This window comes from Grus americana, chromosome 13, assembly GCF_028858705.1.
Source record: "Grus americana isolate bGruAme1 chromosome 13, bGruAme1.mat, whole genome shotgun sequence".
Lineage (NCBI taxonomy): Eukaryota > Metazoa > Chordata > Aves > Gruiformes > Gruidae > Grus > Grus americana.
The window spans coordinates 10,482,788-10,509,011 of NC_072864.1; the positions used below are offsets into that span (position 1 = coordinate 10,482,788).

The 26,224-nt window shown below is 38.0% G+C and overlaps 1 long non-coding RNA gene across 1 annotated transcript; it reads right to left on the bottom strand.

Annotated features, from left to right (window-relative positions):
- Positions 1-1,564: 1,564 nt before the first annotated feature.
- LOC129212244 (uncharacterized) lies at positions 1,565-23,159 on the bottom strand. The gene is made up of 3 exons (XR_008579122.1): positions 22,969-23,159; positions 12,865-12,960; positions 1,565-4,913 (listed from the first exon to the last, which is right to left on the bottom strand). It is a non-coding gene; the product is annotated as an uncharacterized LOC129212244 (long non-coding RNA).
- Between the last annotated feature and the right edge of the window lie 3,065 nt (positions 23,160-26,224).

Below are 26,224 nucleotides of genomic sequence, written 5' to 3' on the forward strand. Positions count from 1 at the left end.
CATGATTTGGTCTAAAATGCTTTGTTTAGCCTTCATATAGTCTTTGGCAAGCAGTAACTATTAGTTCTCCCTTACTGAACACGTCTATTTTGGAGACTGAGACTATTGAGACAGGCTGTTAGCAACTTTGCAAAAGTTACTGTGTTTTGAGCTGATGGAGTTTATGCCGATGATAATGTAATTATCTGAGAACAGATTTGTCCTGGTCACTAGGGCAGAAAGCTTTCCCTGTTGTTATGAAATGATTGTTAGGAATGACTGTTCCTTCTTAGTTGCAAGATGTATATGGAGTGGGCAAAAACATGATGTTAAAACCTGGAGTCTTTATGGGTAGAAGTAAATCCATTATAAGCTTTCAGATGCTCTATGTCAAAGGCCATACAGTAAAGCTTAAAGATGTTAACTGTAAACATCAAGAAAATAGAGAAGTCCTTAAGCCAAATGATTCTTTGATGTATCTATGATTCTGATCTCATTTTTCAAATACAAAATCTGTTCTTATACCACTGAGTATCTGAAGAAGACTTCAACTAGCTGAGTAAAATCCACTTGTATCAGGTAAGGATTTTTATGGTCTCCAGCATTATGGCTGGTGTGGAAGCTTTATCTCTTTCACCTTCCATAGGTTCTCTCCAAAGCTTCCACCTCTGATATTCAATCCTCATACCCATGAATATTTGGGACACTTGATTTTCATAATGTATTTTTTACAATTCTGATGACAACTCTATTTCACATGTTTCTTTTCACTCTTCAGGCATTGTTATTTCTTTCCCATGATTATCATTCAAGTTTCTTAAGGAAAAAGTTCATTCAGTGTGAATGCTTTTTTTTTTGGTTGTAAAAGCACAAAACTAGCAGCAAAACTTTTCTATGAGTTAAGTTCAGGAGATATGACTGACTAAGTTGTATTTATGTGAACAGAAAGCAGCTGAAGACCTCTGAACATCCAAAATTCTACTGAGGCTTCTCATAGTATTCTCCTATTGCTGGAACCCTGACTGAAATATGGCATTTTCCAACTTTGCAGAGTTCTCACTACTTCAACAGTAACTATGAAAATGTAGTCTATGTACTTCTAACTTTATTTACTTTTCCCACAATCTTCTATGCATTTATTTTTTAATATAAATACAGCTGATTGATATGAGATGTTTCACCTTTCATCATTGTAATTACCATTGAAATGGTAATTGCTGTCAAGATTAAAGTATTAGGAGGGTGGGAAAGAAAACAAGCTCGTATCTGTTTATATATATAAATATATTTTAAGCTACCTTTTATTGTTGTATTTCTTTGAATTGGGGAAAAAAGGCTCTCTTTTGGCACAGTTTTCTTTGAGGACTGTGAATTGTTTACAGACAAAGTTAGAAGGTAACTGCAGCAGTGAATGAAGCATGACTGTTTTCTACCACAATTTAGACTGGGCAAAAAGAACTGCTTTTAAGTTTGTGTCTAGCTGGGTGATACAGAATGTGAAGATCTCTAATTTTAATTTGTACTTTTTGAGATGCTTTGGCAGTATGCATAGCTTTTCTCTGATACTCTAGTTGTCAGACACCACTTATCAACTGCTTTATTTCTGTGTTCTTTTATCTAGTGTTTCACCTCCTTAGAGGGAGTACAACAGGATTAATGAGATAATCTTATCTTTTACAAGGCATTGGAAATGGCAAAGTAATAAGATGTACTAATACCGCCTTTAACCTAACGTACAAAGGATTTTAAACCTTAATTCTATGATAAGTTTTATTCTTGTATTTAACTCAAAACTCAGTTTCAAGCCAACAGTTGTCCAGAAAAAGACAGGGAAATGGGACAAATAAAACATAATTTGTTTACAGTGCAGAAGGCATGTTTTCAGTTAAAAACACAACTAGATGCATATGAACTTGTATTAATATACAGTTGTCAAATAACTACACTGTATTGCTTGCTCTGCCGGGGCAATTATACTTTGAGTTTGCCAGGGGAACAGGGATATAGTCTCAACCAAGGACACAGATGTAAGCATTTGACTTACTTGCTAATAAGGGCTTTTGTATGGTATCCAAGAGTACCTCTGTTTTACTGGTGAACTGAGAAATATCACCTGTGGTTGCTACTTTGAGTTTACTTGCACATCTTTCTGAAAAGACCAGTGACGACATGCTTTTTGACACTTCAAAAATCTCTATTGCTAATGGCTATGTATCCAAGTCACTTGGAATTTTTCTTTACTGTAGCTGTGTCTAAGTATTTGTATTCTGGAAGTGGGGGAGACTCTGCATGGAAAAGTACCAGTTAAAGTTCTATCCACAGCAGATAAAGATGCATTTGTCAATGAACAATTTTCATACAGTTTTTCTTGCATATGTTTTCAAAATTGTAACTGAAAATCACTGAGATAGTATAAAACCTAGAATGACTCTGAGCAGAATGCATGCTTTCATTTCAGTGTGAATTTCCTCTTACCAGCATTTGCATTGACTCTGCCTTTTGAAGAGAAGAGCTGAATTTTCTGCTACCATAAATGTCTAAAATTCTACTCAAGTCTATAAACCATAATACAGAAGGGCACCTAGCCCTCTTAAAGCAAGGATGACTTCAACAGACTCAATGGCTAATATAGACTGTTTTTTGAAACTAACTTCACAGTAAGTTTCCCACGTTTTTGAAAAAGAGATGTTTTTCAACCTTCAGTCTTGAAGACTGATGTTGTTTGGGTTTTTTGGATCTATGGATATTTTAAAATGATCTCTTTCTGAATATAATAGTAGTAGTGCTTCAGTACCCTGCTGCAACTATTAACCAAGCTTCCCAGAGAGTTAGTCTCAAATAGATTAAGTCTTGCTGTCTGGGAACAAAGGCATCATTCCAGATTTTTGCTTTAGGAAACAAACAAGTTGCTTTGCTGATGCCTCACAACTTGGAGCATGTAGGCAAGAGAGCTTGTTTGAAACATCATGCTGAGCATTGTCTGCTTTACAGTAAAAATGTCACAGCTCTTCCAGAAAAAAGGCAGTAAATCTACTGTTGTAATCTGGAGGTAAGAGGAGCAGAGATACTGTATTCGGAGATGCTTGTCTTCAAGAAAAGGTAAAAATATTCTGGGTTTGCATCCTTTGCTATGAGTGGATAGGGCTTATCTTTGTTTCCAGCAAGGGAAAACAAGGAAGGAACCTTAATGAGAACTTGTACCAAAAATGTGTTTCAGTGCATCTATTTTGGTACAAATTCTTTAGACTTTTATAGTTCTGACTATGGAAATACTTTAAACTACTAGGTAAGTTTACTGTGGTTCCAACCCTTATCTTGTGTATTTAGAAATTTGCTAATCTACTCTGCATTCATGTCTGCTGAAAAGTCTGTCTCTGACAGCTTCTGGAAAGGGAGGGCTTTTCTGCTGTGAGCTAGGAAGAGGTGCACACACATGACAGTCTAGAGAAACCCCCCCCCAGCTCTGACTGACAGCTGGTGCACATATTACACAGATGACTAGAGGTATTCAGGTCTTGGTAAGCTGCCTACTGACTGCAGCCTCTTTCTTGCCAAATGTTAATTACACAAATGTCTGTCTCTTTGTCAAGTGTATATGTTGGGATTGTGGAGCATTTGACTCAATGCTAGATGTGTACTTTATCAGTCATCTGGCCTGCTGTCAGTGGAGTTCTCATTTCCACCTAGCACATCAAACTGGGGATGAGAAAAGCCTCCCTAAAGATTGCGCTTGACAATTTGCAAGGGATGTAATCAAACAATGACTCTCACATTTGACACTTTTTAAAAAAATCTTGGAAATAAACTGATAACACTTACGTGTAAAACAACATTGCTCTATGGTCTTTATAACTGATAGTTGTTTTGATTCTTCCCCTTTAAAGGCTAAATTACACAGGGATTACAGACATTAATTATGAGTTGTCTGTAGCTTGCATAATGGCATTCACTTTTTTGGCATTATTTCAGGTTGAAATGAAAAGAATTCAGAAATATCTCCTTCTACCTGGTAATCTGCTGTTCCAAGTATTCTTATTGCTTGTCTGACTCAGACTAAGTAACATAATCATAAACTTTATGCATTTAAGATAGGTAAATGGTGTTTCCAGTTAAAAACAGACAAGTAAGCCAGTAGAAATAGGAAAAAAAACCCTCAAGGTTCTGACCTATTGTTGGGGGATCAGTCTCAAGAAATTCTTATTCCATTGGGGGTCACAAATGTAATGTACTCGGAGACTTAGCTTGGGTATTTATAATGCATCAGAAAGTTCTCCACAGCAGGTTATAACTATCATCCTTTAAAGTGAGTATGTAAGCTGATAAGCCAATAGTAAGATGAGTAGTAGTCTGAACCTGAGTTTGTTTACAAAGGGAATTAGAGCACATTAATGGTATGAATTTAGACTGCTAGCTATTTTGCAGTAGTCCTCTTAAAGTTCTTTAATGAAAAAGGTGCTCAGTGGAATGCAATGCCATTCACTGAACACTATAAGTAGCTAGCTATGGCATGGCACTGAAGAGTAACCAGCTATGACTCCTTCACTTTGGTTCTGTTCACAGCTTGCTGAAGGAGCTCTTTAAGGGGAAGGCATGCTCTCAGCTCAGAGCATCTTTGTGCATGTGGACTGATTTTTTTTAAGTGTTTATACACAGGAGGTAGTGCAAAATAGATAATAAATAGTATTGTCTTACCCTGACTTATTTCTAAGGTAGAGAAAGCGAATTTTCTCCCACCCAAAACAGCTTGTTCTTTTACTATATATTTTTCTGTTGCCAGTATTCTAGTTGACAGTGTAAGTTATGACTCTCTATTAATTTTAGTTGAGCCTGTTTTCTGTTGTTTTCCCAAATAAAGCAGTTCTGGCAGAAACAGTACAACAAGATGTATACTCTTCCATGGGCTGTTCCCTGTAGTCAGGCCTGACTGTGGAGACCTGGAAAAGGCAAAAAAGAAATCTGCTAAAGCATAGGGATATACATACAGATATATGCAAATACATTGTATATCAGCTTTTAGAAATAAACCTCATTTTTTTTTCACTTATCCAAAAAGCCTAGTAACTTTTCTGTCCTTTTGTTTTCTTTTGTTCTTCTCAATTTACTGTTTACAGGAAAAGCATTCTGTGGGAGGTTATAGTTTCTCTTTCAATATTTGAAATCATCAAATCCTAAAAGGAGAGGGAGATTATGTACAGAGGGAGAGGAACAATATTGTAGTTGGATTAACATCCATGAATAAATTCATTAGCATGCCTTAGGGGGGAAAGTCTAAAGGACTGAATTTTTACTTAATGACCAGTGGATATTAACATCAGTGAACAGCTAAAATGAATAGGTATACGAAGCTCTGTATTCAGCTGTAGCAATTGCTGCCCAGGCTTTGAATCTAATCTGGTCAGATATTCAATCCTTTCAAAGTAATTGTGAAATGAATTGCATTCAGTAGTCTTAAAAAGTATACCTTGAGTATACTCTGCTAAAATAGGACAAGTTGGAATCATCCTACTTTCAGCCTTAAGCAGCCTTAATGCACTAGTATTTAGGCCCGTATTTATTTACAGAAGAAATAAGGTCCTATGCATAGGCTTCTTGTGAAACTAACTTTTAAAATTATTTCAAATATTGGTTATGGACACTTAACATTGATTTTTTTTTTTATTATTGTACTTTTATTACATAGATTAGCTGTTAAGTCATACTGATCAGAAAGGGAACACGAGCAAGAAACTTCAACCAAAAAAAAGCATTAAACTGAGATCTGAACATCTGTGCCAGTTTTTCTGATGATGAGCCATGGATATGTTTTTACTGTACTTTACCTTCCCGCTATTTGTCTGCCCTGAATAATGTATAGGGAGTGCTCTTTGTTCTGTATCTGTATGGTGCCAAGTACAAGGACTAGAGACTTTCTGAACTGCAGGCATTAAAGAATAGTAAACAATACCAGTAACAAGCATTACAGCTACTAAGTCTGAAGGCAAGTTGAAAGCAAATCTTCAGTCCCATAGAACTGAAGTAGTGCTGAAATGAGACCTCATAAAATGAATTTCTGCCACAATTTAAAATTGTTGGAAATCATCAAGTCAGGCAACCAGCAGCTTTCAATCATAAAGGAACTACTGTAACTCCATAGGCTGATGTGGGTCTTTGCCAGCTGAATTCATGGCCTCTAGCCTTGGAGATTTTCAAACCTCTCTGGGTAATTTGTTACTTAACCACCCCTGTTATAAAGAGTATTTTTCTTATGCCTTTCCCTTCTTGCCATTTGTGACTACTGCTCTTTGTGCTTGTGTGGTGTGCCTTTGAGAACAGTCTCTTGCTGTCTTCTCTATAAGCCCCACCTTTAGGTAGCAGAAGACAACACTTAAATTCCCTTTTGGCTTTCTCTTCTCCAAGCTAAATGAACCCCATTCCCTCACCTCTTCTCACATGCTACATGTTCAAGCCCCCTACTATCCTTGTGGCTCTCCACTGTACTCTTTGGTGGAGAGAGCTGGGAGACCCACAACTTGACACAGTATTCCAGATGTGGCCCCTCACATGGCCTCTCCTCTCTTTTAAATTTGTCCTTCCAGAGTATCTACTTGTTCCTGTCTCCTGGTGTTATGTTTTCCTAGGTAAAAGTTGATTTGATAGTCTGGGTTACTATCTAGTCAGCTGCAAATGAGACTGTCATCATGAAAATGGTAATCCTTTGAAAAATCTTACCAGTGATATTAAGATTTATAAGGACCGGAATATTAAATTACCTTCCAGACTCTGTACTTACTGTGGTAAACTACGGCTAATCTGGCAATTATTTCTTAAGCAACAGAACATTCAGTAGCAACACATTTCCTTGAGATTTGGCTCTGACTGCAATAGTAAACATCAGAAATATAATTCACTAGACTGATAGCAATGACTAAATCAGAAGGCGTTGCCAAAATTTTACTATTTTGTTATCCAGTTGTACTGAAGTGATGTGAGGTAAAATAACAAGAGCTCTGCCTACACAGTAGCTTCTAGTGCTGTTTATGGCTGGTAAAATTGTAATAGAGGTAAATTATTACTTTGAAGATGTCCTTATCCAAACACATTTCTTTAATCTGTGCTATGAATAAATAGTGAACAACTTCTATCTGCCAGAGAGTGAATTTGGCATCTGCCATTAGTACCACATTCTCTTATATATATCCTCTCCATGTCATTAAATGAGGCAATACATCAAAGTCATCCCATAGTTACATTTAACTTCTAGTTAATTCAACTCAAAATTATTATTTTCAGTTTCATTAAGTATTGAACCATCAGACATCTTAGAACTTCCTAAAAAGTGACAAGTCCTTAGTACCCCAGCAACAATTTGGAAAACCTCACGATAGCACAGTCTCCATTTTTCTAGATCAGCTGTTTCTCTAGTGAGTACAAATATCCAGTAGAATAAACATATTTCCCTATCTTTAAGAAAGCCACAAGTACTCTGACAGCACCTGAGCTGTGTGCAAAACTGGTCATGTAGGCTAAAGATCATGAAAGTTTCTCCAAGCTTCTGTGCCAAAAATAGCAGACATTTGGTATCTGAAATCAAAGGGTTGCTATAAAAAGATGCCTGTGGAGTATCCATGTCATTTGTCAGGAGGGTTTATTTTTGGCATGAGCATTGACACTGCCACTTACAATCAAGGCAGATAGAAAGTTACTGAACCGTAAGCTCCAGAAGCAATGTTGCACAAAGAGCGCTGTGACTCTCACGTGAGGAAAGCCAGGGAATGTTACTGACGGAGTGCTTTGTATCTTAGAGAAGACATGATAATTATATAACACAGAGCTATGTCGTTCTTGGTGAAGTCTTCTAAGATCTGCATTTCCCAGAACAACTCAAAGGCCCTACATGTGGTGACCCTTTCTGTAGGCTAGAAGGGCAAGATGCTGCATTGTTTATCAGTCAGCAGTGGTTGTTTAAAGTGTCAGCAGACGTGTTCATTACCCAAGAGCAGAGTTTGAAGGCTCTCTGCTATCACAGCCTTTTCTGACCCCCATACTTGAACTCTGGTACTGTTGTGGGTTTTTGATAGTTGAAGTAGAAAGCTGTGTTTCCAAAAAAAGTTTGTATCTGTCCACTTTTCTGGTCCTCAGTACCATTGTATTTGAGGGTTTTGCAATCTTACTCTTAAGAACTCCTGCAAATATTTTCAGGCAGCAAAGCAAGGCATAGACAAGCAAACTACTTGTTCAAGGTCACAGAAAAAAATCTCTGATGGAGCAGGATGTGAAAGCAAGTTCCCTAAGTGCGGCTGTCCTCCGCAGGACTGCCAACTTCTGACAAAGGGTACCCTTTGGTGTAAGACTTTATTCTGACAGACAGGCTGAGTCAATTTATTTTGCTGGACTTCTGGAGTGTAGTTGTATCCAAATGCCGTCTTCTGGCCAGAACGTGCTGCAAATGGCAAGATGCCATACCAGTGTGCTGGGGAAGAAGACGTAACGCTGAGGGAGCAGAGTGCAGGCTGGCAGCTCAGCCAGCTGTTCTTCCTGAGCACTGCTGCTTACTGTAAAGTGCACGCTGCCTGATGGTATGTGCCTGGGCAGAAAGTGACTCTTGGTGACCCCTAGTCTCTAATTTGCACAGGTGTAGTACAAGGGAGGATCCAGGCCTTAGTCCTTTTCCTATTACTTGAAACTAATGAATTATCCAGCTTCGAATTCCAATTTCTCACTGAGGCTGAGAATGTTGGGTAGGCTTCGATGCATAGCAAATGGGCAAAAATCAGCTGATGATGTCACAGCAAGTATTTTACATTGCATGTTATATGTATATATTCTGCTTTCTGGATATATAGTTTAATATAATATTTGCTAAGTTTCATAACATAGATTTATACAAATTGTTGGATTCTCAGAGGAATCTGAGTCCCCTCATTCATTTATTGAGGCTATATTCAGCTTCTGCAGATGGTAATAACTAACTCTGCTCCTGCTCTTTTTTTTCTTCCCTCTTTTTTTAAAAGCTTTTTTAAAAAAGACTCATCCCTAAAATAAGGCTTTCCCTACTCGCTATTCTTTTCTGATCCTCACAAGCACAGCAGATCACATATTTTTCCACTGGATACACTGACGTATTATTTAATACATCTTTTCAGGATATATAGTTTGGTCTGCCTTGGCAGGAGAATTTGAAAGGCCTCCTGCTATTACATAGACTGCCTAGGAATTCTGCAAAGATCTTCAATGGTTGTTTAAGTTCAGTTTCCACCTCACTGTTTCTGGCAACATTTCTACCATGCACAGATACTTTCTACAGGATAGAGACTAAGGAAACTGTAAGAAAAATGTCAAGAAACAAAGTGTGTGTGGGACTTCCCTCTTTCCCACAGATTAGTAGAAGTAGAGACATAGCTCTCTGACCAAGGTCTTTCCTTCTGCAGGGTTCTGTTTCCATTTAGAACCACAATTTTATTGCTTCTGTTTCTCTGGGTTACATAAAATCCTTTTTAAACATTGAAAATAGTTGCGTCCACTCCCTGCATATATTACTCTGTGTTTGCCTCCAGCCTTGATGTTATCATCTTTAAAAGCTCTGTTTTCTTCCTTATGAAATAATTAGACTAACATAAATCTTAGTAGTGTGAATACAGCCTGCTTCTAGTGCAAATATGAAGCAACTCTACCAAAGTTAGTGAATTAAATGAATTCAAAATCAATTTAATCAAAGCAAAATTAGACTTTGAATACTGCTGACAACAAATTTTCTGTTACAGGTTGGTAATACAAATCTCTTTCTGCACAAACAGTGAAAAATTTAAATAAGTCTAATACCCTTAATTTTCCCCTGAATTCCTGTAAAACGAAACCCCTGCCAAGTTTCCAGGGAATGTGTTTGATAAGGACTGGGCATCCTTGTGACCTTACCAAATACTCTCCCAGTGTGGGAATATATCTTACACACTGTGCCCAGTAAGAATAGTAACGTTGCTAACTTTATAACAGATAGCTAAAAACAGACTACTTCACACCTTGTGTAAATTATTCCAGTATCTAGTGGATGATGTGCGAAAACTAACATGTGAGACTGGAGGTTTGATTTAAAAATGAAAGGGTATGAGAAGAGAGAGCTCAAATGATGACTCTTGGGTAATTAAAACTATCTAATCTGGCTTCTTTCTGACTCTAAAGTTACGCACGAAGGTTTACATTGTGACCCAGCCCATTAATGATGAATAATTGGGTAGACAACTGAGGAGCTCACATCACCTTCTTTCCATAGTTTGTTGATGGAAAAATAGCACTTCAGAGATTAAAATTAGAGTGCCATGAAAAGTTTAGGTGATATCACTAAACAAAAATACCATAAAAATGCCCTTCCACATTACGCTGGGGTCTAGAAATACCCCCCTTTCTTCTCTCCCCTTTATTTTATCTTTTTTTAATATATTCTCTTCCCATTTATTTTATATTTTTAATGGACTGAAACACTGCAGAATAGGTACTGATACATAGGTGCAGAGGCCTGAATGCTGTGTTAGCAACGGCAACAGCATTGTTTGTTTGTTAAGAAACTTTGTTAACCCCATTTCTAAATCAAGCACAAAAGGCAGTTTTGAGGGTCAGCTATTTAATTCCAGTTGTATAAACTCTGCTTTACAACACATTAAAGACACTTCATAAAATTTTACAGTTAAGCCCAGGTATATTGCTAATTTAACGTATTATCGAAGATAACTTTGCAGATTTTCTCTATAGGTATATTTTCTTGTTAGACTGCAGAGTTCACTTCATAATAGGGCTTGGCAATTGTGTAGTAAGCTAAAAAATATATTGAAAGAGTACTATTTGTTCTTGGATTTATTAGATAGCCAGCAAACCAGTTAACAGAGCTTAGAGTGAATCTGCTGTCTAAAATAGACTGGGACATCCAATTAATACATCCATTTTTTAAAATTAGTCAAGATTGTGAAGTCTGACAATGCACTGGCACGAAAATGATGGTGGTTTATATTTTTTAATATTCTTGACCCAAAGCTGTGTCTGTATTTGCTGTTTCAGTGAAAACCTGTGATGACTCAGTGATAATAAACTTTGTAATAGAATTATGAATCTGTTTTCAACAAAACTCAGCCAAATTTTCAAAATGGCTATTATCGAGTCTGACTTTCAGAAATTACTGCTTCACACTTTAGGAGTGATAAGTCATTTGAAAATTCAGAATAAGCTTTGCCAACTGACCTGCTTCAAAGTATAAGAGTACTTTAAGTTTACATGACATAATAGTTGGAGGAAAAGAAATAGATGCAGGTGTTTACAGTGTATTTGCACTGAAAACAGGTATGATCAGCTATATTTATATTTTCTTTTATATCTGCATGGCTCTCCTGCTATGTTGCTTTTCTTGAGGATTTAGAAGCTCTTAAATGTCACTGAAATATTTTATGTCCCAGCTTTATTATATGGTATTCTCAATATGAACATTTAAGAAATTTGTAATATTTGCGTAACAAAACAAATTTTCACTGCAAGTTCCTATCCTGTGGCTGAATGGATAGCAAGATACTGTATTTTGTCACAACTTTGAGAGGAAATTGACATGAAAATGTTAGAATTCAGATATTCTTGTCCTAAATCATTCACATTCTAAAACATTCCCTCATATTTTCTAAAATATATACTCTCTCAAACATCAGAAAAATCTCACTTTTCAATCAAGTGAACTATTTACCTTGGTTTTTCAGGGTTTTTTTAATGCAATTACTGTTCTGCTTTTTTAAAAGATACATTTTATCAAGATGATTTGGCAAATAAAATAAAATTAACTGTAACTACTCTTCATTACTGTACAGTATCTTCTACATTTACCTCAGCTTTTCTGTAGATATAACTGCAAGATGCTCATTCTGCTAACAATGGGATTTTTAAAATATTGTTTGATATACTCTATGCTACGCAGATATAATTTTCAACTAGAGTCTGCAGTGTTCTGGGAATCCTCGCATAATCTGGAATGGGCTATAAATAGAACATGCACTCAATGGAAGGAAAGCGTGACTTATTTTGTAAGTATATGCTTGCCACAGATCCAGCTTCCATCCAAAGTCAAATTGCTCTTGTCAGGGCTGCCAAGTTGTCAGTTAGGCAGAGAAAGCTCTTGTAATGTGCAAGGTGACTTTTCAGACTAAAGGGAGCAGGGGAGGAAGGAGGTTTCCCTTCTGCTGAGTAACTGGTTTCAGTCCTTTTATTAGGCTGTTTATATCTCCAGTTTGAGATACTCTCCCACAAGGAGATCAGATTGACTGTTCAAGAACGTGTGTGAGACACTGTCCTGAGTTATAGTCTCTATTAGGTCCTTGTTGGTACCAGGTCTACCACTGAATAGCAATGACCCTTTGCAACACATAGAGTAATGAGGACATAGTAAGTGAGCAATTGTACCTTCACCCTATTTCTGTGTGCCATTCACAGCTGCTGATTTGACAGGAGAGGTGGTAGGCCTTCCTCAGGAAGGAGCCATGTGGAGACCACTACAACCCTCTTAGCCACCAGTTCCTAACAGGAAGTGCTGCTCCCGGCAAGGACTCCATTCCTCTCCAAGCTTCTCATCCCAGTCTTGCCAGACCTGGTGGCGGGAACAGGGAGAGGAGGCAACAGCAATGCAAGAACCAGTGTCCAGATTTCTGTCTGTTTGATTGCTAGCTTGTTTACTTTTTATTTTTTATGTGCCAATGTTTGAAGGGCATTTTGGAGGAAGAAGGTGGCTCTCTTTCACTCAGATTTGTGATCTCATCATGTTTTGTGTCTTCCTTAGGTCTGTTCTTTTGAATCTTTCTGAATCCATATGAATAATCTGCTTTTGCTGTCACTGTGGAAAGCTCTGGAATACATTGGTAATCTATTTTGTGTCTTTCTACTCACTCTGTCTGTGAAAGTTAATTCCTTCTTCTCATTCTCTTCTGTGAATGCTCCTCAGTCAGGTCATCTAATAATTGTAAAGTCTTCATGGCCAATAAGCTGAAATGAAAAAATCAGGGTTTTATATATAATTTCTCCAAAACTCCAACGTATCAAATGAACTAACCTTAAAACGTTGCTGAAGTATAAATCAAATTGCAGGATGATGGGAGGTGGACAAACAGAAACGCATTCTTATATCCTGGCTTTCTGAATGTGGTACTGAAATGACTGAATTTTGAAACTAAGAGGAAAAGAAGGTCATTTTGGGTCTCTGTCATCCTCACTGAATGAGGTAAAATGGTAATTTGTAGCTAAACCATTACTACAAAGCAGCCCCTCTTGATGACTTAAGAAGTTATGGTGAGATCACCACAGAAGAGGGAATCCTTATGAACTTGAAATTTATATCACAGCTCCAGTGCACACCTTTTCTTTCCTGCCAGGAAAATTTTGTGTGGCTGCACCACTTGTCTTAACTATTTCTATTTTTAATAGGCCTCTTGAGTTTACTGGCAGTTGGTATTACTGAAAGCAGACCTTATCCTACTGCACCCTACGCTTGGGTGCATTTGGGCACATGTCCAATTTAAGAGGGAACATAAGACCTCTTCTGCAAAACTGCTCAGATGTGAGCTCGACTACAATGGTATTCTGGAACAATGTTACAAGATAAATGTAAACTTCAAAAATATGTTTGGAAACGGTTTCCAGACACATGGTGTGTCTGGAATTGAGAGGAATTTTGGTATTTTTCACAGCTCAGTGTTGTTTTGATGACATGCAAAGAGAATCAGCCATCAATTTCAAATGAGTGCTGTAAAAATCCCACCTCTAGAAAGGAGAGCTTGTATGTAAAGCTACTAGGGAAGAGTCATCAGCATAAAAGAGATATAAAATTTTGCCTCTTCAGTGAGTATGATTTACAATTTTTAAAAATAAACCAAAGAAATACTTCACTACTTTGAAGGTTTGGAATCCCCAAGAAACATTTGTAGAGCCGTTATTAGCACTGGCTAAATGTACTGAGCCTTTTAGTCTGAACTGTCAGCCCTATTGTTTAGATCTAGTCTGTTCAAATCAGAAAATCCTAGTGATGTTGTGTTATCCCAATTTGCATGGTCATAAAGTTAGCATAAAAGATACCTCAAACAAGCTATGTTACTGAATCTCTTATTATTCTTTTCTTACTAATTCTAGTCATTTTCTGCTATTTGCATTAAAAAAAAATCAGATGGGGACTCTAGCCTCAGAAACATTTCTTCTTTTTGCTTTTAGTAAGTGACTAGGAAGATTATGCTGTTTATTACTCATTGGTATAATACTTTGAATCTGATCCAAAGTAACAAGGAAGAAAAATGTTAGGTGTACTAAAACAGAATTTGGGGATCCAGCTGAACTTAGAAAAGAGAAATACCTAAATTGCTGAGGGGGTCTTTAACATTTTCAGTTCCCTTGGCCTTTCTGAAACCTCATATATGGGCATAACACTTCATACAGCTGGACCGTCCCGGTTTCTCTTATATGATGAGCTCATGCTCATTCAGAAGTCTCACAGCCCCTTTGAAAGGCAGAAAAAAATATTCCCCACAGTACAAAAAGGGCAGGCTGAGGTACTGAGAAAGGGAATTCACTGGTTATGTGCTGAATATATTTAACAGTAAAACTCAGCTGCCTAGACTTCCTTCTACCTACAAGATATATCTGAAACAAGATTGAAAAGCCTTGTGAGAGCTCCTGGCATACTGTATATTGCATTGAATCACATAAGGAAAAACTATGTTTTGGATTTGTGCTATAAACAATGTTGATAACACAGGGATGTTTTCGCTTTTGCTGAGCAGTGCTTACACAGAGTCAAGGCCTTTTCTACTTCTCACACCACCCCACCAGTGAGTAGGCTGGGGGTGTACAAGGAGTTGGGAGGGGACACAGCCAGCACAGCTGACCCCAACTGAGCAAAGGGATATTCCATACTATATAACATCCTGCTCCATATATAACTGGAGAAGTTAGCCAGGAGGTGGGATCACTGCTTGGAAACAGACTGGGCATCAGGGTTGGTTTTTTCCCTCTGCAGGTGCTGAGCAATTGCATTTGTGCATCACTTGGTGGTGGTGGTGGTGGTGGTTGTTGTTGTTATTTTTTTTTTCTTCCTTTGTTATCCTATTAAACTGTCTTTATCTCAACCCACAAGGTTTTTTTTTTCATTCTCCTCCCCATCCCACTGGAGAGGGGAAGTGAGTGAGCAGCTGTGTGGTGCTTAGTTATCAGCTGGGGTTAAACTACGACACCACGGTACGCACTGAACTTTTCCCTTCCATCTGTCTTTTGTCAGTGCCTCTGGAAAACCTACAGACAGCAGAAATGTCTTACACTCTGGAGGTCACTGTGTCTGGAATTTGTTAGACAAGATGGTAAAAATGCTCTCTTTGAGAACAGTGACTTCAATCACTGGGTATTCTCAGCCAAGGAAAGAAATGAGGTTATTGCTTCTCTCCCAGATTTGCGTTCTGAGAGAAGGAGGAATTAGATGAAGTCTTAGGAGAAGTCCATTGAACTCAGAGAAGTTATAATCACACCAGGTTTGATTCACTGAGAATACAGTCTCCATAATCAAATACCCAATCAATCAATAAAATGCTGAGAACTACTCCCTTTGCATGCTTTCTGTGCTCTCTGCCCACACCCCTCCTTTCTCCTTCTCTTCACAGAAACCCTGTGGTTACTTATTTTTTGTTATTTACTTAGAGCTCCGTGCTAAAGCAGATTCTTACCTTCTGATAGTACAGAAGATTTATGCTTACAGGTTGTTGGTATAAACATTGCTAATTTCTGAAATGCAGTCCCAGATTTATTCTGGGAAAGAACTTTCTCTCTCCTAAAAGCATGTTTCTTTAACGCTTACAGTAATTTTCCTTATAGCTTAGCTTCTTACAAAAATGAGATTTATACTATCATATTATTAGCAATAACATAGTTGTATCTCCCTGAAGATGTTTTATACCCATGGGATAATTTTAGCCAAATTTGACAAAAAATATGGAAGTCTAATTCATAATTAAGTTTCAATAAAACTGAAGGCTGTTCGGAAAAGAAAATCTGCACTACTGGCATCACTGGGGGAAGCAGAGGTACAACCTGAGTGTCACACACTTCCTTTAGCAGAGGACAGTGAGACAATCTATAGGCAAGTCCTGCCTGAGGATGTTTTAGAACACAGAGAGAGAGAGACTGTGTTAGTACAAAGGTGTAGGTGAGCATTTGCAGAGATAAAGAACACAAATTGATAGAAAGCAGGCCTCTCATTATTTCCAGTGCTCTCAGAAGAGCTTGTCTTCCAGCAGCAGTCTTTAGAAGTTTGGAGACCTGCAAAGATGCTGGAATTCTTCCAAAGTGTTATGCTTTGACTCTTAGCAATAAACAAATTTGGTCAAGCAATAAAATCAAAAGCTGCTTTTGAAAATTTGACCCAGAAGTTTATCCTTAGTAATTTAGGTTTTACTTCAGCAAGGCGCATACATAACCTGAAGTATATGCTAGCAGTAAACAATTGTTTAAGTACCTTGTTGAATTATATCCAAACACCATAAAAAGGCACACATAATATTCTTCACTACAGAATAATTAATCTCCTGAATTACTATAGTTTTGACTCAAGTAGCTTTGCAGTAATAGTTTTTTAAGATCTTGGTAGAAAACCTGGAGTCTTTATAAATTCATATCAAGCTGTATCTTTGACAGAAGCCAATATCTTGGCTTGACTTAAAGTATTGGAAGTGTGATTCCCAAAATAGCATACGGCTGACAACAAGCTGCTATCTAACTAGAACACATTCTCTTCCATTTTATCGTGTATATGATTTTTCAAAGAAGGTCAGTCAGTTAGTGTAACCACAGGAGAGATTTCCCTCATGAAGCAGGATTGGGCGCTAAAAGTTCCTTAGTCCTAAAAGAGACCAGGGTTAACCAGGGTTATTGAAACTAAGTCTCCCTTTTTAATGTTGTTATTCCCAGCTTTGGAAGCTTTCATCACATGAGTCTTTTTGTATTTTGCTGAGCATCTTTAGCAATGGTGACAGCAAAGATTGTCTGTGTTCTTTATCAGTTCTGGCTGTGCTCAGATTGTAGTTCACTCAGGTTGTATTTTTAACACCCAAGCCAGAGTGATTTTTTTATTTCACTTGATGAGCCATGATTGCTAGGAAGCTATTGTTTTCTTTACAATTATTGCTTGGCTAGTATTTAGAAAGAAAGACCAGATCCTTGATTACTAGCACAGTTTTTCCTCCAGCTGCCTGTGCTTAGGCCCATGATCAGATCATAAACAACCATTTTATTTGATTTTTCAGAAAAAGAATTTTGGGATTAACAGAAATCTCTAATCTACACAAGAAGTCAATGACAAAATCTTATGTATTTTAACAGTCTTGATTTGTACATAGTTTTTTCTCATCAACTGTTCTATTTTGGAGAGGAAGAGTGCATGATATAAAGAGAAATTGCCAGCTTTGACTTCAGGGAAAAACTGCCACTTGAGGTTTGATCCATTTATGAGATTATTAGTTCAAGGAGAATCTGCTTCAAGTAAACTCACTCACAACATAAACATGTTGCAGTGTTTTCCTTCTCACCCAAACAAGGAGTTATTGCTTTAAAACGTTTCTACAACTTGCTCTTTTTATCTGTTTAAACTCCACAACAAATTTATGTTCAAGTATCTTCACGCATGTCTCTATGGAGTTTATATACACTTTGTTCCATTATGAAAGGTAATTTATGTTTTGTAAAATCAATATATTGGATAATTCTTATCCATCATCCTGAAATTAGATAAATAAAGATTGTTACTGAAAGATTTTAAATAAAGCCATTAGGAAGAGAATGTGTCTTTAACAGAATATCAAGTGTTAAGGAATAATAGAGGGATGAAACTTAGTAGTTCATAACAACACTGAAATCAGGTGCAAAAATTGTCTAAAGGGAGGTTGGAAATGGCTTTCAACGTTCCCTGTGAAAGCACAGAGATAATGCTCATTGACCATGGCAGATCTACGTTATTCTTTCCAGGGTGGCCCAACAACACCATCAAGACCAAACTCACTGACCGTGCCAACAATCAGCCCATGAGCACGACTGTCAGGCACCCTCCGAATCACACAGGGACAAATATGCCCAGCAGTTTAACAAGGCTGGTAGGCTGCCTGGCGTGCTTGGGCTGGCTGCCTGCAGCCTGCCTGCCAGCCCAGACCTGCAGTAATGTGCAGCATTGGGCAGTGCAGGCAGCTGCTGCTCAGGAACTGCACCAGACTCAGCACTGCCCTGGAGACAGCCGTTTTGGAGTTGCATAGACACAACCTACAACAGCAAGCAGTTATGGATATATACAGTAGTATCTCAATAAAAAAAATAAATGTGGATACTAATGGGCTTATCATTACTCCAAAATTGAGACTTACTAGCAGCTTGAGACTAATGCATTCATAGAAAATTGTTCTAGAAAGCCTCAGCTGATCATCAAGTTCATCCCTCAGCAACACAGCAAGAAAACTATACTGTGCTTTTCCTCACCAGTGTCCTTAAAGACTTTCAGCACTGGAGACTAAAATCCTCCTAGGTCAACTGTTCTGGACTTTCATTATTATCATCAGAAAGCTTTTCTAATGTCTAACCTGAACTTTTTTTTTCCTTCCCCCCCCCCCCCCCCGCCATTTAGGGTTTTGTTTCTTTTCCTGTCCAATCTGGGCAGGATTTCAGTGCTTTCCCAGTTTTCAATGCTTTAAGCAATACAATCCCTTTTTGATCATTCTTGCATAGAAATTAAAAGATCCCTCAGGTAGCCCTTCTCTGAATTTTCTTAATCTCGGCAACAGCTTTCTTGAAGAGTGGCCCCCAAAACTGGGGCCCAAAATGTATTCCGGCCAAAGTTGCACCATTGCAAAGTAGAGTGAAAGGTTACTTCAGGTATGTCTTCTAGACTACACTTTCATTTAAACCTCCCAGCATGCTATCTTCCATTTTTTGTGACTGTATTAACAATGTTGACTCATGTCCAGCTTGTCAGTCACTGAGACTCCCAGGTTCAGCATTAGTGTTGCCTTATCATTTATTCTCCATCTTTTATTTTTGCAGTTCACTATTTTTGTTTGGAATAGTATAGTACTTACTCCTGTTGACCTGCATTTATTTTCAGATTGCTTTCCAAATTTATCCTATGCACTTGCAGTCTCTCCCAGTTTGTTAGCATTTGCAAATTTAATGAGCACAGTCTCTATTACATCTTCCAAGTCACTACTGAGAACACTGAGCAGTACTTGTCAGGGACAGATCGCTACAGAATCCAGCATGGTAAGCGCCACTTGGAATCACTGAAGATTGCAATCTCAATATAGTTTCCAAACGGTCCAGGACCCATCCTACAGCAGCTTCACCTAAAGGACACTTCCTTTTGTGTATGTTATATGAGACAATGGCCAAAGCTTTACTGGAGCCAAGATATTTCACTCCTCCTGCTTCTCCATTCACAGGGCCAGTTACCTTTGACAGAAGGAAATCAGGTTGTCTTGACAGAATTTTTCAATAGAACTATAATATCTGTGAATCTTTGGGGTTTCTCATGTGCTTATATATAATGTGTTTGAAAATATTTCAGTATTTTTCCAGGAATTTTAATTAAGAGGTGTGATTTATAATTCCCCAGCTGCTAACTGCTTCACTTTTTCTTAGAATAGGAACTACGTTTCTTTTTTCACTTGGTACCCTTGTGTACCAGTTTTCAAAGATAACTATTATTAGTTTTGGAACTGCTTCAGTTACTTCTTTAAATATCCTACGATGACAAAGTTCATCAGGTCCAGTTGATATGAAAACTCCCTAATCTGTATTATTCCTCTTCTAGGTTAGGATCTTACCCTCCCTCACTGGTCCTAATTATGTTAGGCTCATGCTATTGCAACTGATCTTTTTTAAAAGGGTGATGAAAAAAGCTAGTAAACACTTCAGTCTTTTCCAGAGCTGCCACTTGTTGATCTGTTCCAAGTGAAGTACTGAGATTTCCCTGAGATTTTTTTTTTTACAAGCAGTGTGTGGGTATACTGCCACACACTGATATGAAGAACAGATCCTGTTCCAGGAGATTCTGCCCTGGAAAATGTTTTTACTGCTCAGTTTGGCCGCTGCTGTTCAGATTTCTTACAATGCAGATATACGAAACATTTCATTTTGTCCTACGGAGCCTGAAGCAATAACATGTTGAAAATCTCTTTGGCCCATCCTAACAAAAATCTTTTCTTGAACCAAGAACATCATTCAGTAGGTACCATTTATATAATTTTGAAAAAGTGGCTTTACTTTAAGCCACATATACTTAATTATATGGTCTTCAAGTTACAGGCAAACATATTTTTTCAGAGAAAATAAGCAAGCAGAAATTAGGAGATTATCTTTACAGAGCTCATGAATTTAATCACAGGATTGCTCACAAGAACACAGATGCTCAAGTAAGAGTCACGTGGAGGATGGAAACATACTCATCACTAGTTTAATGGCATCTTTAATTGCTGTCCTTACTTAGAAACAAAATTGAATCAGTGGAGAGGATTACAATTTATAGTGTGAACAAATCCTGATCATATTTTAGCTATTTTAAACAAGGTAAGCTCCTAGGAGAATATATCCTATATTCTCCTATATCCTACGAGATACATCCTATATCCTCCTATATATTGCAGAACACGAACTGCAATTATATTGTTTGGGACAGGGAATGCCTCATTTGGATCTATGTCCCTTGACTCTTACAGATATGCAGCATTATGGGTTTAGTACATGAGTGATCAAAGAAACATCAGCTTTGCTCAGACAACCCCCTTCTATCTGACATCTGCCAACCAGTAACAGTAGAAACGGTGGGGTTATAACAACCTGAGACACTGCTTATTTCTACTGAGTCTTATCCAGCTCATTATGAAGTCTTATACAAACATGTGAGCAAGTTATCAAATGATACTACTTTATCAGATATTCCACAAGAGTTTCAACCTGTGTGGAATTATGACTGGCCTTCAAGGTCAGATTCAGTAACAGATCTATTCCTAAAGTTTAGGCACTTGATCTCAGGAGCAGACTTCATAATCCAGTACTACAGGAGAATTTGGAAGAGCAAGCAGAAGGGATCTGGAGAGTTGCAGGCTGAGCAGGAAGCTGTGTGCTATTTTCTAGGGAAGTAACGGAGACAAGCTGGATCTTACACAGCATTGCAAGCAATTTTATTCTCTGCAGTCAGAGAGGATCTTCTGTCCATTCAGATTCCACAGCTCTGATTCCTCTTCCGAATGATACCACTTCTGCCCGTTCACTCACAGAACAGAGCAGGGCTTCTTTTTTATCCTGAGAGGTTTCTTGAGGAAATGTATTGGTGGTATCTCCTTTTCTGGTAAAGGCAGATACTCAGGAAGGAGGTATGGAAATGTGTGTTATTCACCCTTTTTGCTTAAAATATGTCAGAGTGAAAGAGCTCAAGACTGATTTCCATATTGCCTATGCTACAGAGTTGTTCTATCTTTATACCCCTATCAGAAAAGCAGGGAAAACTGTAACAAAAAGTGGCAGGCATCTCCAGATGGTTAAAAAAAATTCAAAATCTCTGTTTTGGTGCTGGGTTTCAAATTAAGCCCAAGTTTTATTTTAGGTACCAAAGGCCTGGATCCTCAGGGATTTATCTTCCTAAAACCCATTTGACTTCCACAGGAGTTCAATGGAAGTTAAGTGCCAAGATACTCTCATAAATCTGGGAAAGTGAAGTCTTCGATTTGCTCTGGCCCTCAGTTTCAAGCAAAAGACACTTGGCATTTTGCAAGATCACTCCTGAAGTGGCAAGGTAGGGACAGAAATATGTGTTTTGTCTTCCCGATTTGATTGCCTATTACACTTTTTCTTCAATTGTATGAGTTACATGTTCTGCAGTTATATGAGAACACCCTGTGACTGGAACTTTATTGTTTCAATGTATCCTGGTTTAGCCTAGGTTACTTGTTCCCTTCTGAGTTGTTTATGTGCTGTTCCCTTGTCTTTGCTGTCGGGCAAATGCTAAAAATAAGAATTTGCTTATCTAATTTGTATGGATCTTCACAGCGTATGTGATTTCACTGTCTCCTTTCCCCTCAAGCAGTGGACAGATTTTCCAGACCTTATGACTATGGACTATGCATTCATTGTTGTCATGAGACAGAGGATTTTTCCTTTCAATACTGACATGTCAAATTAAGACACCTCAAATTTTTCCATAGGGAATAGTTAGAGATTACAGTTTCTGTTTGTTCTGATTGGGCTCTGGACCTACTAACTCTGATCTGATTATATTTATTTCCAATCCTGGAAATCTAATTAACACCTTGTAACATTGTTTACTGTAAGCATGCCTAAAAATGTGCTGATACCTATGAACTGATTTTTTGTTTTTCTTTAGACTAGACGGGTAAGTCATATTTGGTGTCAGATTAATAACTTGTACGACAGAAGAAGACTCACGGTAAGCTTCCCTTTGTTGTCAGTCCCTATGCTAAAAGCTTTGCTAGAGATGCCATCTTGCAGAAAGATCAGGTTATTCTGCCTTCAAGCATGTCCTGTCACTGCCTATTCTACCAAAACAGCCCAATAGAAGTTCCTGTTTGTCAAGTGCAGCATTGTTTTTGGAAGAAGGAACTGCAGTACAGCGGTCACCAAATGGGCTTTTTCTGGTATGGTTTGGATTTAATGAAAATAGGCATATATTGAAATTCTCTCTCTCATGAATCAGTAGAAAGTTCTAAAACAACCTCTGGATGGCAGTTTGAGACACAGAGATGGTTGTTTAAAGTTATGCAGACACAGTTCTTTATGTACCCTTGCACATACCCAAAACATGCTGCCAGTTTAATTCCTGTTTTAAAAGATCTAATACAAAATATTTTTCACAGCAGGAAGTATGATAGTCAATGCTGGTGTTTACAATACTGAGTATAGGTCTTAGGACTACCTTATCTGTATATCTTCTCTTATTAACTCAGATAGTAAAAAAAAGTTACATACCCTTAGAAGCTTACAGATGGTAGGGAGGATTAAAACCACATTTTCTCTTCTTTCTGTATGCATCATTCTTTTTTGAGTTGAACTGAGGAAATAATACTGAAAAACCCCAGAGCAGTAAGTTACCTTGTGACAGTTTGAAACTTCTTTGTGTGCTGGCTCTAGCTGTAGAATTGTTTATCGCTGAGCACCCATGGAGTCAGCACACACAGCAAAGCAGAGCACAAAGAGAGATCAGGTGACAGCGCCAGCTTGCAAGGGCCACCAAGCCATCCAGTCAGGGATGAATGGAAATTTCGTCAGGGCCAAAGAAGAGAAAGGAATTCCTTGTGAACATAATAAAATCAGCTGGGGGACCAGTCAAAAACAAAAGATACAGGCTACACAAGAGAAATAAATAAACTGTGATATGGAGGAGAAGATAATCAGGGCTGAGGGAAGAAGAGGGAGGATTCTGGAGGACCCTAACCTAAGCCCAAAGAGCACGCAAAAATCAGTGATAGTGCAGGTATTCTGGGCTTTTTTAGAACTGTACTGTTAAGTGACTTAACAAGCATACGTATGGACCTATTTACTTCCATTGATTACATTCTTTCATGGTTGGAAATTTGCCTCTGGAGGAGCAGAACTGACACTGCTTTTGAATAACAAGCTTTTGCTCAGCAAATGCACTAGAGATGTCATGAACACCTACACACACACACACACACACACACACATATCTGGAGCCTACCTGGGTCAAAAGGAATTTAAGAGCACAGGACCTTAACATACAGCACCCGTTTTAGTGACCAGCTGGCAAAACCTTTAGTCTGAGAGTAGATCTTAGCCAGATTCTGACCCCAGTTGCACCAGTATGAATACAAATTAATTTCTAAGACTCTGACTGAATTTGTCCAGTAAATTCATTGTCCCTGAAATCACAATTTGGTCCTTCCTGTGCAATCTCATTTTTATTCTAAGATAGCTCAGATTCCTTGAGGGAATAATGAAACATCTAAGACATCTGGCAAATCTCCTCTCTGACAATGATACAGTCGTAAAATAGGTCAGTGTAGTTTAGGGTTGCTTTTGAATCCATGAGCTAGGAGACACAGGAGACTCTTCTAATACAGGAGACTAAATCCTAGGGACAGTGAGATCTGTTATCACTGGAAGATGTAGAGAGATATGAGAGAGCTCTAAAAAAAGAAATTCAAAAGATTTTAAGGCTGCAAAACCAGACAAGATTAAATGAATTAAATACTTCTAAGTAATTCAATGCAGTGTTGGTTGCTATTTACAAGTGCTTGAAAGGCAGTACAATTCCAGTGAAATAGTATAGTACAGTATATAGTATATATATGTATACTATATATATAGTATATATATGTTAGCATAGTATACAACACACTGACCACTAGCTTACACACTTCTTCTGGATGTATTAGTATACTAAAATGTAGGAATAATCAAAGAAAAGTTAAAAAAGGAAGGAAGCAATGGAAGTATTTTTTTAAGATTAAAACTAAGAATTATGCCCTGACAGTAGCATTTGGAGTTGTTTGCAAGCAGATGTAGCTTGTAGTATTTAAAACAAGGTAGACAAAACAGTATTCTTAACAACACGAGTTTTTGTCTTTAGATAGAGAATTAAATTCTGGTTCCAGCAAAATTAGTGGCAACTTTTAGGCCACCTGAAATTACCCAGAGCTTGCAAGAATCATTTCTGAATGTACATAAGTCTAAAGGAAGTATATAGCCTATTCACATGGAGACACAGATTTTTAAAAATCTGTTTAATGAAAAAGTACAAGAAAAATAACGAGTAGCTGGAATTAGGTCAAGGCCTAAAACAGAATATTTAATTTGTCTTCAGTGAAGGGGCCTGGATTTATCACTTGTTGTTAATCTAGGCACTCTGCTTGTCCTCATTTATCTTCCTTTCAGAGCTACTGAGAAGAGCTTCAGAAATACATTTCAGCACATTGTGGAAACAGTCTATGCTCACAGCTAGTAATGAAGAAATAATGTAATTAATTGCTGTTATGTAATGGCACTTGGCAAATTAAGGTGGACTGCTACAGTATAAATAAAAGCTAGTGCTATTTCTGGAATACCACTTAGAAACATCTTGACCAAAGACCTGGAGCATCCAAACATTTGACTGATGTTTTTTTAACACAGAAAGCATTGACATCAATGGCTGTTGGTTAAAGGTGTTGTAAGGAGGACTCTAGATATTAAGAGCTCCTGTATCGCTGCTGAGTAAGGACAGTGCAGCCTGTGTACTGTAGCCAGCTGCCTCTGTCACAGTCCTGCAGCTCCTTAGCTGCTGTCATCTCTGCTAAACTGGCAAGGGCATTCTGTTAATTCCACCAGCTCCTGGGGATGAAGTGATGTGGTCTGAATTGAGGCCACTCAGTGCGCTGCATAGGGAAGCATAAAGGACAAAATGCTACTTTCCACTGAGATGCATTTCCAGCCAGAGCCACGAAGCTCTTGTGTGTGGATATTAGGAATCATCTTTTGAAGTTAATAACTTAGGATTTTTTTAATATGTACTCCTTTCCTCCACAGTATGGGAAGTTTAACCATAGCTACAGTCCATAAGTCTACACAATCTGTAAGGGCTTTGCAAGGACTGCTGAACAACTGCAAGCAGATACACACGAGAGCATTTCCTGTGCGAGGCCTTACACCCACGAAGGCACGATGTGGTGACAGAAAATCTTAATATCTGTGCTTGATAAAGGAGGCTGCTCAGGGAGTGCTCACTTTGAGAGGAGCTGCGGGTGGGATGAAATCAGGAAGGCTGCCAGGCTACCCTGTGACTCAGAGGGGGAACTCCCACCGATGACATGGGGGAATTCAGAGCCAACAGGCAGAAAAGCTGAGGCACACATTGTGGGCAGCTTAACTGTCTTCTGTCACACTCTTTGGAGAGCTGATCCTGTACTAGCACAGCCTGATGGCATTAGCCAGCCCTTGCTCGTTATCATCACCATCTTTGTCCTAAAATCTAAACAAAATTAATCTTTTTATTTTTCTAAATGGGTCAACAAAACAGTATCTCTCTATCCTAATGACTAAGAGATGCTAGTAACCTCTTTACCTTGGTTTGGGAAATTTTAGAGTAGATTAAATTATTTGTTGCTATTACTGCACACTTGCATCACAAAGAAAATAGATGAAGGTAATTTGAGGGGATGGCTTTTTTATTAATTAAAGCTCATATAACATTTCCAATATACTATCTGTAAATTTTTCATCTGCCTAT